Here is a 15,990-nt window from a genome sequence, read left to right on the forward strand (position 1 = left end):
TTCGCACAGGCATGCGCGCGCACACTATAGAACGGCCCTGAGAATTTATAAACTTGTTCAAACTGTGTATTTAAAATTTTCACATGCGCAACATAATACCTCAATTTTTACATGGTGTGGCTATTTTCACTTCTAATTCGCCACACCTGTGGCTACATTGAAAAATAGGTTGCCCACCCCTGCTCTAGAGTATGCAGTGTGTGAATATTGCAATTTGTAATTTTTGTCTCTTCACTGAAAATGTAGGTAAGGCTACAAGTTAGTATACAGGGTCGACGGCCCTTAATATAACAAGAGTTGTATCTTCTAAAAGTATTGGTAGTTTACAGTATAGTACAAAAAGTTAGGTAGTGGCCTTTTTGTAAAATATATCCATGGTCGCTTACCCCAGAAGGTGTAAGCTGGGGGGAGGATATGTGTCATAGTCCTAGGATAGTGGGCAGCTTTCTCTCTGATTTATAGCAGAAAGTGCAGACATAGTGTGGATGTGATCCGCCCCACAGATTCACAGTCACTAAGGCTGGTGGATAGGAAATCCATACCTTTACAATGGTTCTGGTTTCCCTCACCTGCTCTCCTAATTGAGGAAGAGGAATATATTGCAGTTAGGTTGGCTGCTTCAATCTCTCTCTTAGAGCCTGGAGGCTGGGAGGACGCTACTCCCGAGGATCCAGTTCGGGGTAGATGCCCCCCCCCCACGTGTTGCAGCATCTGAGGATCAATTGGGATGCTGTCCCCATCTGACAGTTAACGACTCAATGCTATATCTGTGTGTTATTTAAAGTTGGTAACTGGCTTACCCAGCCAACATTGCAGATATGGATATGCATGTGTGTTAGACTCCTGACAGGAGTAGATGTTTGTTTTTATGATTTAGTTTGTTCTTAAAGTGACGTTGTTTAAAAATGTTTAGTGTCACTAATGGAAAAATTAACCGCTGAAGGTTGAGGGCTGCGTGCCCCATGTGTGTATGACTTTTCTACAAATTAAACTCTAGAAGACTGTGTCACGAAGTACCTGGGCAAACGGCAGAACTACATAAAGGGAACTGTTTATCACAGCCGGTATGCAGCCTATCATATTTATTTATTTATTTATAAAATATTTTACCAGGAAGTAATACATTGAGAGTTACCTCTCGTTTTCAAGTATGTCCTGGGCACAGAGTAAAACAAATAATACATGGTTACAAATACAGTTACATAAATGAACAAGGTATACATTTATATACAAGACATTGCATGCACAGTTAAAGAAAATATATATTATGAGCTTATGAAACAGTTACAGACCAGATTAAAGTGTGAGACATTTATATTGGATGATCAAGTTCAGAAGATTATCTACCTTTGTCAGTCCTAGCCAAGCTAGCTAGCCCATGCTACATACAGTAGGAACACCTACGTATTTAGAACAGGGGTGGGAAACTCCAGTCCTCAAGGGCCACCCAAAGGTCAGGTTTTCAAAATACCATGATAGAATCCGATTATGTTTCGCCATTATAGTATGCACAGGGTAAATGGGATGATGGAGCAACATTTCATCTAAAATGTAATTGTGTAGAATTAAAAAAAGTCGGTTCTGTAAAAATCCCAATACATTTCTAATTTTGTAGAACTATTAAAATAAAATTCCAAATAATATACTCTTCTCTCAAATACATATGGCATGTTATTGGCACCCTGAATGTGGAATTTAATAGAGGCATTCAAACAGAACAATATAACCTAAGTATTATTATTTTTCTTAGACAGTGCTGTTCATGCACTCATTGCTTTATGTTACAAGAATTCAAACATTATAAAATACAGTGGAATGTAGATTAAGTGCAGGTATAGGAGTACTAGACATAAGGGTTTGCAGTGGGGTAATGGAATCCCTGCTGACATTCTGTCTCAAAATCTAATTGAACAGTGAAGCTTAAGGACCAAAAGTTTGCATGCTCTGCTGCCTCCAGTCATAAAAAAGGCACAAACGTGTTACAGTTAGATATTTACATTTTCCCATAGATAGCTGATAGTTTTCAGTGATCAAGAGGATTACATTTGTTTCTAAATGACACCATACAGTATGTCTTTTGTCGCCATGGCACACAAAAATGAATATAAAATGAAACATGTAGAGAGTCATTTAAGAATATTGTGGTTGTTAAACTTTGTGTGTCAGCTGAAAAAAGATAAGCGAAATAGCTGATTATTTTTTAAATACTACATAAAAAGTACTATGTACATTTGTATAAATTTTTGTTATTAATAAGACCAGTATCTTTGATTCCTTAATATTATTATTGTGTTTAAAGAAGCATTTCCTTTAAAAAAAAAAAAAAACTTTATATATACATATATATATATATATATATATAAAGTTACAAGAATTCAAACATTATAAAATACAGTGGACAAGTATACAATATATATGGTTTAGGGAACCATGTTAAAAATGGTTTTTGAAGCAAAAAGTGGCACTGTGTGCTCATTTGCATGTCATTTCCCAGAATCCCTTGCTGCAGTGGAAGTGCTGTGTGCTGGGTGATAATGGGGAAAGGCGGGGTTGCAGACCTGCCTAAGACATGCAGATGAGCATACAGTTGTATTTACATTTATATATATATATATATATATATATATATATATATATATATATATATATATATATATATATATATATATATATTTTTTTTTTTTCTCCCCCAGATGGGAAGAGGAATTCTCCTGAGCTGAACCACATTCATTTCAGCTCCGAGAACCCAATGCTCCCTGTGACACATACCTCTAAAGGTGCTGTCCATATCTCAATCCTGTTTAACGACGCAGGCCAATAGGAAGCCGCAACGCATAAATGTATGACAGTATGAGCAAGTAATGATTTACTTGTTTAAAAATATTGGGCTCTTTGCATCATAGTGAAAATTCCACCGCAAAGTAATTATTTTGTCGCACTCGCGCTGAAATATACCTGCACCTGGCAGCACCTATGTATTAATCTAAATTGCGCTATTTTCGTGTACGTCTGTGTCCGTCTGCAAGGTGATGGGGATTTATGGAGCAATTGGGAGAAATGAGGCCAGAGTTACATTTGCATATTGGTGCAGGTTTATGTACTATCTATGTATTTTCTTGACCGTTTTCTGCATTGGCTTTCTCGGTCACCTTAAAGATGGCGGTAGTCTTTTTTTTATTTTTTTTATCACAGAATAAGAGCGCAGCATGTGCCAAATTCTAAAGTAGTTGAAATATACTTCATATTTCAGACAGAAAACAATGCTATTTATTTTAATGCAAGTGCATCAGTACACACGTGATACATAGAACCCACCTAATTTAACTCATTAATTATTATCCATCCTGTTCTCCCTGAGATCTACTTGGTAGCTGCTTGATTTTTCATTCCTTACACAAAAATATTTTTAAAAAATGAATCAAAATGGCCCACACCGAAACAAGTGACCCCATTGTGTGGAGACTGCAGGTCATAGTTTGCAAAATTAGTTTTCTTCACGTGTTTAGAATGTTTCTATGGGACACAATAAGAATTTCAGGCTAGTGCAAGTCAAATACTGGCCACCTTCAGAGACAATGACTATTTGGAAGATGGTGTTTGTGCTGGAGAAGACTAACACTGTGTGGAGATCAAGTGCAAATGGAATAAACTTCTGCTGGATCACCAATAAAGGTCTACTTGTGAAAGAAGTCGTTACAGTACATGCCCTTGTGCCCCAATTGGGTTCTCTGTTAGCAGTAGCAAATGCTTGTACCTACAGAGTATTAATGGAGATTTAAAATCCTAGAACTTTGACTTGGCTACAAGGGAAGACTAGTTAAGAGTGGCCAAAGTTTCCTTTTCAACTGTATGAGTGTGTCTGCAGACACAAAGCATGTGATTTGGACTGCCAGCACCCTTCTCAATATATCTACATAGAGTGTTCACACAAACTACATTCATAATCAACATGTAGCTGTCTGCAAGGATGCCCATCTATCACATGGACGGCACGGACACAAAGAAAATGACTTGGATGTAATGGGTTAATATAAAGTCTGGATTTGTGACACCTACTCTAACTGACGTTTGGAAATATTACTGTTTGCACGTTATCCATGTTTCTGTTTGGTATGCAGGAATACAAGGGTTCGATTATGTAAACAATTACCTTTCCAATGACATATAAATTAATTGAGCTTGCTAGCTCTGCAACTTATTATTTACCCCAGTATGACCACAATGGGTTACAGAATGACAGGAAACATCAAAGCATGTATGTATCTGTCCCAAAATGTGTATGTACACCTTACAACTCACAACAGACTCACAAGTAGAATCTTTTAAGAGACATGAGTTTGTTCATTTTGATTGACGTGGGATATCACAGATTTGATGAGATTATGTCCCAGGCACAATATTGTGTTATTGGAACTATTGGAAGCTGGTCTTGCTTTCTTAAAACCTGTTTTTCTGAAAATGTTTTTATCCCGGAATTACTAATTATATTACAAATATTTTGGGAGGGAATTGAAAAAGAAAAAAAGGGTTTCTGCTGGCAGGACAAAGCTGACATTTTGATGAAATTGCTGCTTTGAGACTGTTAAAGGTACTGGTGTCCTAGTTAAGGTTGGAGTCATATTGACCTTATTTTGGGGAAACAATCCCCACAAACTATTCTTTCATCTACATTAACATTACATCATAAACTCCTAAACTAATTGCCTTCCTTGTCCCCTAGGACTCGTGGAGAAGGGGAGAGAATTAGTTGTATAGCATGATATTGCAGATTTAATTACTCCAATTAGTCAAAAAAGGGGAATTGAGTAAGTTTAATTTTTAACTTTTGATTCTGTGACTGCAACTAATAATGTTACCAATACAGGTAGTCCTCGCTATCCAATTTTTACTTTTCAATGAATGGCATATCCAACGCTTTAAAATGCAACCCTATGGGCCGTTTTTCGACGCCGGAATGCGTTATCCAATGCTCACGGCCACTGATTAACATGGGACTCACTTTACAACGGTTTCACTATCCAACGCTACTTCCAGAACGGTTTCTGTTGGATAACTGAGGACTTCCTGTACAGCTATTGAGTTATTTGCACTTTTATTGAGCTCATAGGTTTCCCTCTAACTCAATGTTTCTCAACCAGGGTGCTATGGAATCCTGGAGTGCCATGACCCTCTGCCAAGGGTGCAGCGGCTGCACAGCGGGCACAAGACTGTGCTGTCCGGAGACGTAAAGGCTGTGATCCCCCTCTCCTCTCTCAGCCCAACACAGAGGAAAGAGAGAAGCCTCCTCTCAAACTTCACCACCCGCTGACCAGCTCCCATGTTTTAGGTGCGTGGGAAGGTGGGAGGAAAACAGTGAGGGCTTTGTGCAGGAAGAGATTGTAATCTTTGTGTGGGAAGGAGGAGGGAGGGTAGTGCTTTGCATGGGGGAAGGTATATGGTGTAAGTAAGAGAAAGAGGGGGTGAATGTTGTGTTTATAATTAAGAAAGAGGGTGAGGGTGCTGTTCGAGAAGGGGGGATACATATAGAGTATGTAAGGCTGCGCTTATAGTGCTGGCAACAGCGACATCACGGAAAAACAAATGCGACGGAGTGACGGTTTGGTCGCAATCGCTGGAAGTCATCTCTATTTGATTTTTCCAGCGACCGTAGCCTGACCGTCGTGTCGCGGCACTATAAGCGTAGCCTAAGAAAAGTGTGTGTGTGTGTAAAGGAGGGTGAGTGTGTTACGTCTATGCGAGGAAGAGGCGATGAGCAGCAGGTGTGCCCCATGACTTATAAAATTATTTAGGGGTGCCCTTGTTCAAAAAAAGGTTGAAAACCCCTGCTCTTTGAGCAACATATCAACAAGAGTACAGCTTGTTTTTATTAAATTAATGTTAAAGAAAGCATAACTAATTTATGTCATTGCTTACATTTATTTCACTTGTTTCTTTTTCTGCTATTCATTACAGAATACAAGATATGTCCCACATGGTACAATTTAGATACACGTGTGGTATCCTGTGCAATACCGGTGCCATTTTGTAGTAAAGAGAAGGAAACGTTAAAAGGAACAAACTCAAGTTTTGATGAGCAACAAGGTATGATGATTAAAGGTGTGGTATCACATCTGATGTTTTTCTTCTTCTTGTAGATGAGAAGCAGGGGGTTTCCAGAATGGAACCACATTCATTTTAGCTCTGGGGACCCCCTACTTCTCGTGATACTTACTTGCAAAGTTAGCATCACTGACTTTTTAAACAATATGGAGATTTCAGTCTCCTTTAGCACCGGAGTCAATAGGAAGCCCCGAAGGACTATTGGCCACCGTGCCGCAGGAGATTTAAGAACCAGAAAGTACCTGCAACACCTTGCTTTACACCTGTATTCCTCCTTGCCCAGCTCTTAAGGAATTTACAGTTACATAGTTACATAAGGTTGAAAAAGGACATACGTCCATCAAGTTCAACCTAAGCTAAATTTAGATGACAGAAACTTTATCCTATATGTGTATTTACAGTATGTTGATCCAGAGGAAGGCAAACAAAAACCCCCAGTGAAATATCATCTAATGATATCTCATAAGGGGAAAAATAAATTATTTTTTTACTTTAAATATTGGCATTCAGATTACTCCCTGGATCAACATCCTTCCCATGTTTACTTATTAGGTATAACCCTGTACACCTTTCCTTTCTAAAAAGATGTCCAACCTTTTTTTGAAGATATCTATTGTATCTGCCATCACAGTCTCCATGGGTAATGAATTCCACATTTTAACTGCCCTTACTGTAAAGAACCCTTTCCTTTGTTGCTGGTGAAATCTTCTTTCTTCCAACCTTAAGGGATGACCCGTAATCCTTTGTACTGCCCTTGGGATAAATAGACCTTTTAAAAGCTCCTTGTATTGTCCCAGAATATATTTGTGTATATATACTTATCATATCCCCTCTTAGAAGCCTATTTTCTAATGTAAAGAAATATAATTTAGCTAGACTCTCCTCATAAATCAGCTGATCCATCCCCTTTATTCATTTGATGGCTGTTCTTTGCACTTTTTCTAGTTCCGTGATATCTTTTCTGTGGAGTGGAGCGCAAAACTGTAGTCCATATTCAATGTGTGGTCTTACAGAGAGCTTTATAGAGAGACATAATTATCTTTACTTCCCTTCCATCCATTCCCCGTTTTATGCAAGGTAACATCTTGTTTGTCTTTGCAGCTACTGCATGACTTTGGGCACTGTTACTAACAAAGGCAGAAATAAAGAATCCCTCTGAATGCACTCTATACGTCTAGTGATGTAGAATGAATAATTATAAAAGATAATTAAAAGAGAGTATACAGACTGGTGAATAGATTTATGGCCAATCAATAAGCAAAACGGACGTACAGGTAGTCCTCGTTTTACGAAATTTCGCATTCCTTCGGATGCGTTTTCCGATGGCGCATAATGCAGTAAAAAAACTCATTATCCACAGCGGAAACCGCCACCGGTTAACATGGGTCCCGCTTTACAACTGTCCTGCATCCGACGCGGGTTTCGGGATGCATTGTGTCGGAAAAACAAGGACTACCTGTATACAAATTACACACTAGTATAAAATTATAGCACATAAGTGTCCACACTGGGTTGAGTTACGAATGGATATATACTGTACTGAAATACCCAATCATTTCAACCAATCAGCAAAGAGTGTTTTAACACCAAATTAGTACAGTATATTAAGAGGACAGATGACTCGGGTACTATGGTCCCATATGCCTCTGACCCTAACCAATGTAGTGATTAATGTCAATACACAATTCTGGTATCGTAATAGTATAAGTTACTTGCTGAGGTTGAATTAGATTGGTGTTATTAAATATCTTAACCATCACATTGATTAATAGTTTCATGAATTGCTCGGATGTTTATAGCTTATAGTGAACAGTGTGGCAAGTTCACAGTAATGTATCAAAATGTGACGTGTCAACTTTAAGTGTGGTGATCTTAGTATTCTGCATTAAAAAACATGAACACGGCTGCTGTATTAATGTGGTTCCTCAGGGAACCTGCTGAGTAGAGATGATCGTATAAGGCAGAACTGCCTATTAATTCTAGTATCCAATGTAGTGGACACAGCAGGGAATAATGACCCAGGGTGATCAGTATTCTAAATGGAATCTTAGATAGATAGTCAAGGGTCCTTTAATAGAATATACTGATATAACGCAAGCCATGTATCAACAGTAAAAAGAGGTCACGGAGTTACAGACTTATGTTCGGTTGTCTGAGCAGTGAATATAAAGGTATATGGTCTCTGATATTATTTCAATAACCCGTATATGGTCATTAAGTAGGTCCCATGAATATTAAGACAAAACACAGTGTGATCGGCAGGCAGTCATTACCCAGAAAGTCAGGAGGTTAGTGTGGAAAATCGTATTCTCTTTACCAAGGATACTGCAAGCAAAATGACCCCCGTGTATATATCGGTATCAATATCGGATCTGCGCCAATATATCAACTCTTAGCCGGCAAACACACTGCTCGGTGGTCACCGGAAGATTGCATATATGAGGCGCAGTGTTTTTGTAACACTCCATATCTCAGGCAGATTCAGAGTTACAATAGTGAGGTATAATGGACGACTCAATGCGTAGCAGTTAAATCGGCACACCTAATGTGTAATGTGCTGAGGCATGTTAGTCAACCTTTTTTGGTTATGAAACCCCAACCCTTGCCCCCTGTCTCTTGCCCCCACTCACCCGTCTCTCTCCCCCCTATGCTCCTTCTCCCACTTACACACACACACACACTTACACTCCCACACTCTCCCACTTACACACACTCCCACACACACCCATTCCCACTTACATCCACTCCCACTTGCACCTACACTACCACACTCTCCCACTTACACACACACTCCCACAATCTCCCATTTACACACACCCACACACCCACACACCCACACACCCACACACACTCTGACCTCCTGTCCGGACCAGTTCAGGAGTGAAGCTCTTGGAATGTGTGTGTCCCCCCCCCCCTCCCCAGCTCCCCTCCCTCCCTGTGTGAGCGCACGCTGACCGGAGCAGGCAGACAGAAGAAAAATAGCAGTGAGCTGCCGGCTGCTGCTGCTGCTTAGCTCGGGAGACGCCGAGTCACTGCTATGTGGGGGTGCCGCCGCGCCACCTGTCCTGGGACAGCTGACAGAGTTGTCCGGGTTCTCCCCCCCCCTGGCGGATGCGGAATCCCTGAGGGGTGCTCGCGGAACCCTGGTTGAAAACCACTAGCCTAGACATAGGGAGAAGATTGGAGGAAAAACTGACTTCCAGGGATATTGGAACTTGTGGTATTAAATAAGCAGCACATGCTGACAGATAGTTAATACAAAGTTAGATAGTCAGTGAGGATATTTCTGAGCCCAACCGTATAGAAATTACGTTGGTAATAAATGATAAATTATCAGACTAGTCAGATAGTGTACCTGATGGAGAGTAGATACAGTGCACAATGACAGTAGCCACGTAAATAGGAGGATATATACGCCAGGATTGCTGGATTCATTAAATAAATGGGGAAAAGACAACAGCCTCATTGAAGACTGAAAATCCATCTTGCTTCCTTTTGATGGATTTCTCTGTCCCAATCTCCTCCTCATGGGCCTACTGGTGAATGTTCAATGCCCAGAAATTGTAGGCCACCATATTTGTCATTATGTACTTGATGGATATGATTTGCTATGGGGGTGTCTAGGTGATTCCTAATGGCACCCAGATGTTCTAGTACTCTGTGGTGCAGCTGCCGTGTCGTCTTGCCCACATATGTTTTTTCTGCTTATGCAAATCACCTGGTAGATGACTCCAATAGTCCTACAGTTGATAAATTGTTTTATTACAAACTGCTTGGAGTTATCCCAGTATACAATTGTTTCATAGGTAGGGCAACGCGACACGCTTTGCAGCCTTGACACTTGAAATTGCCTACTGATCAGTTCTTAAGCCACTTATCTTTGATTGGTGTAATGAAGTGATTGTGCACAAGTTTGTCCTTTATGTTGGTGGCTCCTCTGCTCACCAGTGTGGGTTTTGGTTTTAGGATGGTCTTGTATAGCGCTGCTAGTTTTACATAGCACTTTACAGGGACATTTTGCAGGCACAAGTCCCTGCCCCGTAGAGCTTACAATCTATTTTTGGTGCCTGAGGCACAGGGAGATAAAGTAACTTGCCCAAGGTCACAAGGAGCCGACACTGGGAATTGAACCAGGTTCCCCTGCTTCAAAGTCAGTCTTTACTCACTGATCCACTCCTTTTACCCTTCATTATCCTCTAGCAGGATAGGCCAGTAGTCACTGAGGATGTTATTTATCCGTGACCATTGGTTATTAAAGGTTCCTATGAAATGGATGACATTCTGATGTGGTTCGATGTTTGTTTTGTCAATCAAGAGAGAGCTACAGGCGGTATACTTGGCTCTATTGTAAGCCTCTTAGATTATCCCCTTACTGTAGCCCCTCTCAATGAACCGATGTTTCATAAGACTAGCCTCTTTTTCAAATTCTTGATCTGTGGAGCAATTTCTTCTCACCCTGCCTGAGATATTGTCCCATTGGAATGCCAGCCACTTGTGAACGTGGGTGATGGATATCAGAGTGTAGCAAACTATTGGTAGCTGTCATTTTGCGATGTAGAGAGGTTTCCAAAAGAACTGCTGGGCCTTTCGAGATTCTCAAATCCAAAGAAGTGATAATTTGGTCACTTATTTCGAGTCTCAGATGAAGTTGGTGTTCAATATAATCACAAATTCCTTAAAAAGATGTTGTGTATCCTTCCATAGGATAAGTATATCATCAATATACCTTGCCCACAGAAGAATGTGTGAGGTATATATGCAATTATCTTCCCAAAAGACTACCTCTTCCTCCCACTACCCAAGGTGGAGGTTGGCATAGGTTGGGGCACACATAGTCCCCATTGCCGTACCTCATATTTGATGATAGATCTTCATATCAAAAAGGAATAATTATGTGTAAGGATGAATTGTAGGAGGTCTAGGATTAGGAGATTGGGGTGGCCGAAATGTCAACTCCGTGTCTTAAGAAAATACGCTACTGCATCAATGCCCGCCCTGTGTATTATAGATGTATATAGTGCCTCTACATCAAGGCTAATAAGCAAGGTTTCTTCATCTGCAGTATAGTGACATCGTTCAATCTATTCAAAACATCTTTCGTGTCACGTAGGTAAGATGGTACCGTGGTGAAAAATGGTCTTAAAACGTGATCGACATATACACTGGATTGTTTAGTGAGGTTGGTTATCCCAGAGACAATGGGGCATCCTCGTGGTGGGTGTGTCCCCTTGTGAATTTTAGGTAAGTTGTAGAATGTGGCCAACTTGGATGCTGTCGTGAGGAGTTGATCATATTCTTTTGTCAGAGGGTTTAATCGAAATATCTGAATTTGCCAAGAGGCCTGAGAATTAATTTGTCACCTTCAAATCAATATCTAGATGATGAATCTCTGAAATCGTGGGATTTTATTCTCAGCCACTGATCAAATGAGTTGTTGAAACTATTGACCGAATTTGAGAATAACAAACTCAAAATGGTAAATACTGAACTGTCAACACAATAACAAGATGTTAATAAATGGAGTAGCTGTCCAGAATTTGATGATTGGGAAACTAAATTGAAACATAATATTGATAAATTCACTCTTGAAATTAAAGACAGGAAACAGAAAAAGTTATATAGGGATACGAAGGACTACAAGGAGGGTAGAGTCTGTAGGCATAACTTTCCAGCCAGGAAACATATACCCCACCATCAGGAATCCTCAACGGACACCTCCAATGATGGAGAGTTACCATCAAGACCACCTACTATTAGAAGAGATACAGATAGGACAGGTTTTTTAGATTCAGGTCCTCATTACGCTCTTTTCACCGAAAACGAGGAAGACTCATAGAGGACAGATGAGTTGGACTAACGTACTGACAGCAATCAAATGATCAATCTCTCTTCATTTACACTTGACAAACATCATATTGGGGCACTTAACAAAGGTCTGTTCTTCTCCCGAGCGGAAAACGTCCGTTTCTTCGACTGGGTGAAGGACACAAACTTGTTTGGGAGAAAACTTCTCCTCCATAAATTTTTCAAAAGGAGAGAAATGGCTCAATTCAGGAACCAGGGATTGGCAAACCTGGACTTCAGGGATATAATGTAATGTATCTCAGGAACCTCACTTCTCTCCTTAATGAAGCATCTCGAAATTTGGGAGAAGGCCCCTTCACAAACTTAAAACCTAAATCAAGATTCACTCCTCCTTTGCAAACAAGCCCTAATGTCGAGATTTTAATGAAACTCATCTTCTAGGGATTTAGAACGTCTTAAACCATCTTAGACTCTGGGTAACCTCAATGTAAAGGAACGTCAAGCTTTGAAAGAACTACAAGCAAATACAGATATTACGATTAAACCCTCTGACAAAGTGGGGAATATAGGAATAGTGGACATGAGGGATTACATCAAAGAAAATAAGAGATTGCTGTAGAATAAATTCTGTTATACTGTTCTGACCACAGACCCAACCATCCAATTTAGAAAAGATCTTAAGTCCATTATAGATCAGGGAATTCTTATTAAAGTTTTGTCCAAAAAAGAATATGATCAACTCCTCACGACAGCACCCACGTTGGCTACATTCTTCAGCTTACATAAAATTCACAAGGGTATGCACCCACCAACAGTACACCTCATCGTCGTGACACGAAAGATGTTTTAAATAGGTTGAATTATGTCACTATAGATGAAGAAACCTTGCTCACTAGTCTTGATGTAGAGGCACTATATACATCTATATACATCACAAGGCGGGCATTGATGCAGTAGCATTTTTCTTAAGACGTGGAATTGCCATTTTGACCAGCACAATCTCTTTATCCTAGACCTCCTCCTATTCATCCTTATCCATAATTATTTCCTTTTTTCTTACACTCTCCCCTCTTTTTCTTCCCCGCTTACACTCTCCCCTCTCACACCCCCCTACTCACTCTCCCCCCATCCTTTCTCAATCCCACTCCTTCGATCATCTTCCCTCTCAAATCCCAACATCACACATACACACCTCTCCCCTCCAAGAATCTTACCTTGGGGCGAAGACACCTCCAGTGCTGAAGGGGGAAGGTTGGACCAGCTCTCCCGCCCTGTTGGCTACCTGTTGGCTATGAAACACTTAAGGCAGGGGTGTGCAAACTGGGGGCGGGAGATTTTCTGCAGGGGGCATGGCGTTTTCAGAGGCCCTGCACTCTTCCCAAAGACATTTTAATTAAATGCTGGGCAAGCGGCGAAGGCCTCTGTAACGTCGCTTACTTGGGTCAGACTGCGTCTGGTGACTCGTCGCCATGGCAATGTGGCATTAAATGATGCAGTGAGGTCATGTGACGTCACATTGCCATGGCAAAGTGACATTGTGACATCAGAACACCAGAGCCAAGATAAGGAGGGAGGGCGCAATGAGGGGGGGGACAGCTGGCAGGGGGCACAGGGGGAAACGATTGTTCACCCCTGCCTAAAGCGATGCCGTGGAAACCCTGTTGATAATCACTGGTCTAGAAACAAGAATATAAAATCCACTTAGTGTAAAAAGATGCAAGACTCAGTAACCCGGGCCTGAACCACTGTCTAAATGAGGCTTCAATAGAAAGCCTGTATTGGTCTGAGGAATCCAGCAGGGAGCCGGTTAATTGCAGTTAAAGACAATTAACCAGTCTCCACCTGGCTCATCAGACAGGTAGAAAAACCTCCTGCTTGAACTGCAGTGAGATCTCTTGAGCACAGAGGGACTGTGTTGACAGAAAGAGACATTGTCTTGAGAACAGGACTGTACTGCCTGCAAGGCACCACAACCCTGACCTCTATTCCAGGACACAGCTAACGCTGGAACCCGCAAGAGGCTGGCCCCTCAAAGGACACCAACCCAGACCCAGAGACTGACAGGGCCCCTGCTTACAGCCCCCTACTTGCAGGTACCTCCTTAGACTTTGGGGTTATAGGTTAGAAATAAGTGTATCCTCCCAGCCCTGCAGAGAGTGACTGGGAAAGTGAGTTGGCCCTTACAAAGGGATAGGCGGTTTATTTATTTTGTGTTTCCTGCATTGTTTAAAGTGACGGGCTGAATAAAAGCCATGACTTAATTTCCCCAAATCTGTCTCCCTGGTTGTACCTCTGCGCATGTCTCTTACAGACTCCAAATATCTTTAAAAAAAATTCTGATGACAACACTTTTTATACTTTAATATTTTTAAGTTTATACATATATTTCCAAACTATAAACTGTAAGATTCTTTTTTGTGATATGACTTGTAATTTGATGGCAAACTCCACTTTGCTTTCAAAATTAACATAGTTAGAGAGCAGGGATTTATAAAGCAGAGCTTAGAAGTGCTTCACTGAGAAGAATAAACGAATTCAGAAGTCAGGAATAAATGTAAGCATATATATATATACAGTGTTCGACAAACCTATACATTTGCTCGCCCCGGGCGAGTGGATTTAACCCCCGGGCGAGTAAATATTGGCCCAAGCAGCACACGTTTGGTACTAGGTGGCGAGTAGATTTTTTTGTGTGGCGAGTAGATTTTTTGGTGATTTGTCAACCACTGTATATATATATAGATAGGTACGTACGTACGTCGGGTCTGTCCTCCTGTTTGTACTCCCTGTGTTCCTTTCCGTTCAGATGACCAGCTGCTGGGTGAAAGCTGCTGTGTTCCGGACTTACCGAATAATCTTTGGTGCTTGCGGTTTTGTCAGCAGTTCCAACTGTGGTTTCCAGTGTCCCTGCACTCACCGGAGGCTAAGTACTCTGCATCTATGTTCACGCATAGTGCTATTATTTGTACCTTACTTACTACAGCTGTGGTGCTCTATTCAACAAGTGTGCTTACTATGGACTAATACGTTGGGACTACTGCTTATTGCCAAAGGCTGTGTATATTCTGTTAGATCTGCCCATTGGGGACTGTGGTTCTTTATTACATGTTTCCTATTAGCTGGTTCTCTCTACCCTTGGTATGTGCCTGTTCACTTTGGATTACTATTTGTAGTTTGCGCACTTTATTGGTATCTCACACAGACCGGCCGGTGCCATTGGTAAGAGGCTGATTACATGCCTCTTTACTATGATCTTCTTAGTGTCAGCTACTTACTAGTTAACCCAGCAGTTGTTTTCTCTCCACTTTAGAGCATTTGCCTTTTTATAGTGGAGTAGAGAGTTAAATGTGCGTATTTAGTGCCTGCCCCGCCCTCAGGAAGGTGCTGGACAAGACTTTGCAATCCTAGTTGCAAGTAACTGTGCTTGTCACAGACTCCCTGTTTGGCCTGTTGGGCTCCTTGTGCTTTTTATCCTGCTTCCAGTCCCCGCATCCCAAGGCCTTCTTGCATAGCAGCCCCGGCGCTGCTTTCCTTCTTCCTGGCAGACTTCGTCTTCGCCGCACTGTAGCGGCTACGCTGGTTTCCCCAGCGTTTCCTGTGGCGTGTCTGCACCTCTGGTTCCTGCTTCCTCCAAGTGGAGTGTACTCCTGGCCTTTTCCTGATGCACTGCAGCACCTTCGCTGAAGCATCTCCTCTGCAGTGGCTTCTCTCAAGGTTCTAGCCTCCTGTGCTGAAGTACCTTCACCCAAGATTTCCTGTTGATGACCTTGGCTTGTTTCATCGACCACCGCTCTTGTGCCGCCTGCCTTGACCCCTGCCTGGATAACGTTAACCCTACCTTCTCCAATCCTGACCTGGCTATGTCTGATTATGGAATCCGCACTCCGGACCTGACTCCGTGGCATAAGGTCGGTGTTTATGCATCCCCACCTCAGCCCCACGGTCCGGTACCAGTTTGTGGCAAGCACGTACATTACAGGTCGGTATTGGTGGTCAGGGCGGTCAGGGCGGTCAGGGCAGATTGGGGCAAAGTGGGCAAAGCTGCCATTCTAATGCCTCTGAAGAGAAAACTTTTGGGAGTCTCTC

General features: G+C 41.5%; 1 long non-coding RNA gene across 2 annotated transcripts in view; it reads left to right on the forward strand.

The window, feature by feature from the left end:
- LOC142486989 (uncharacterized) overlaps positions 1-15,990 on the forward strand; it is a 49,930-nt gene that overhangs the window by 11,853 nt on the left and 22,087 nt on the right. For both annotated transcript variants that reach the window (XR_012799102.1, XR_012799103.1), the window contains exons 2-3: positions 5,139-5,326; positions 5,953-6,081. This is a non-coding gene — a long non-coding RNA (uncharacterized LOC142486989). The remainder of the gene's footprint in view (positions 1-5,138; positions 5,327-5,952; positions 6,082-15,990) is intronic.

This window comes from Ascaphus truei, chromosome 2 (assembly GCF_040206685.1).
Source record: "Ascaphus truei isolate aAscTru1 chromosome 2, aAscTru1.hap1, whole genome shotgun sequence".
NCBI classification, from domain to species: Eukaryota; Metazoa; Chordata; class Amphibia; order Anura; family Ascaphidae; genus Ascaphus; species Ascaphus truei.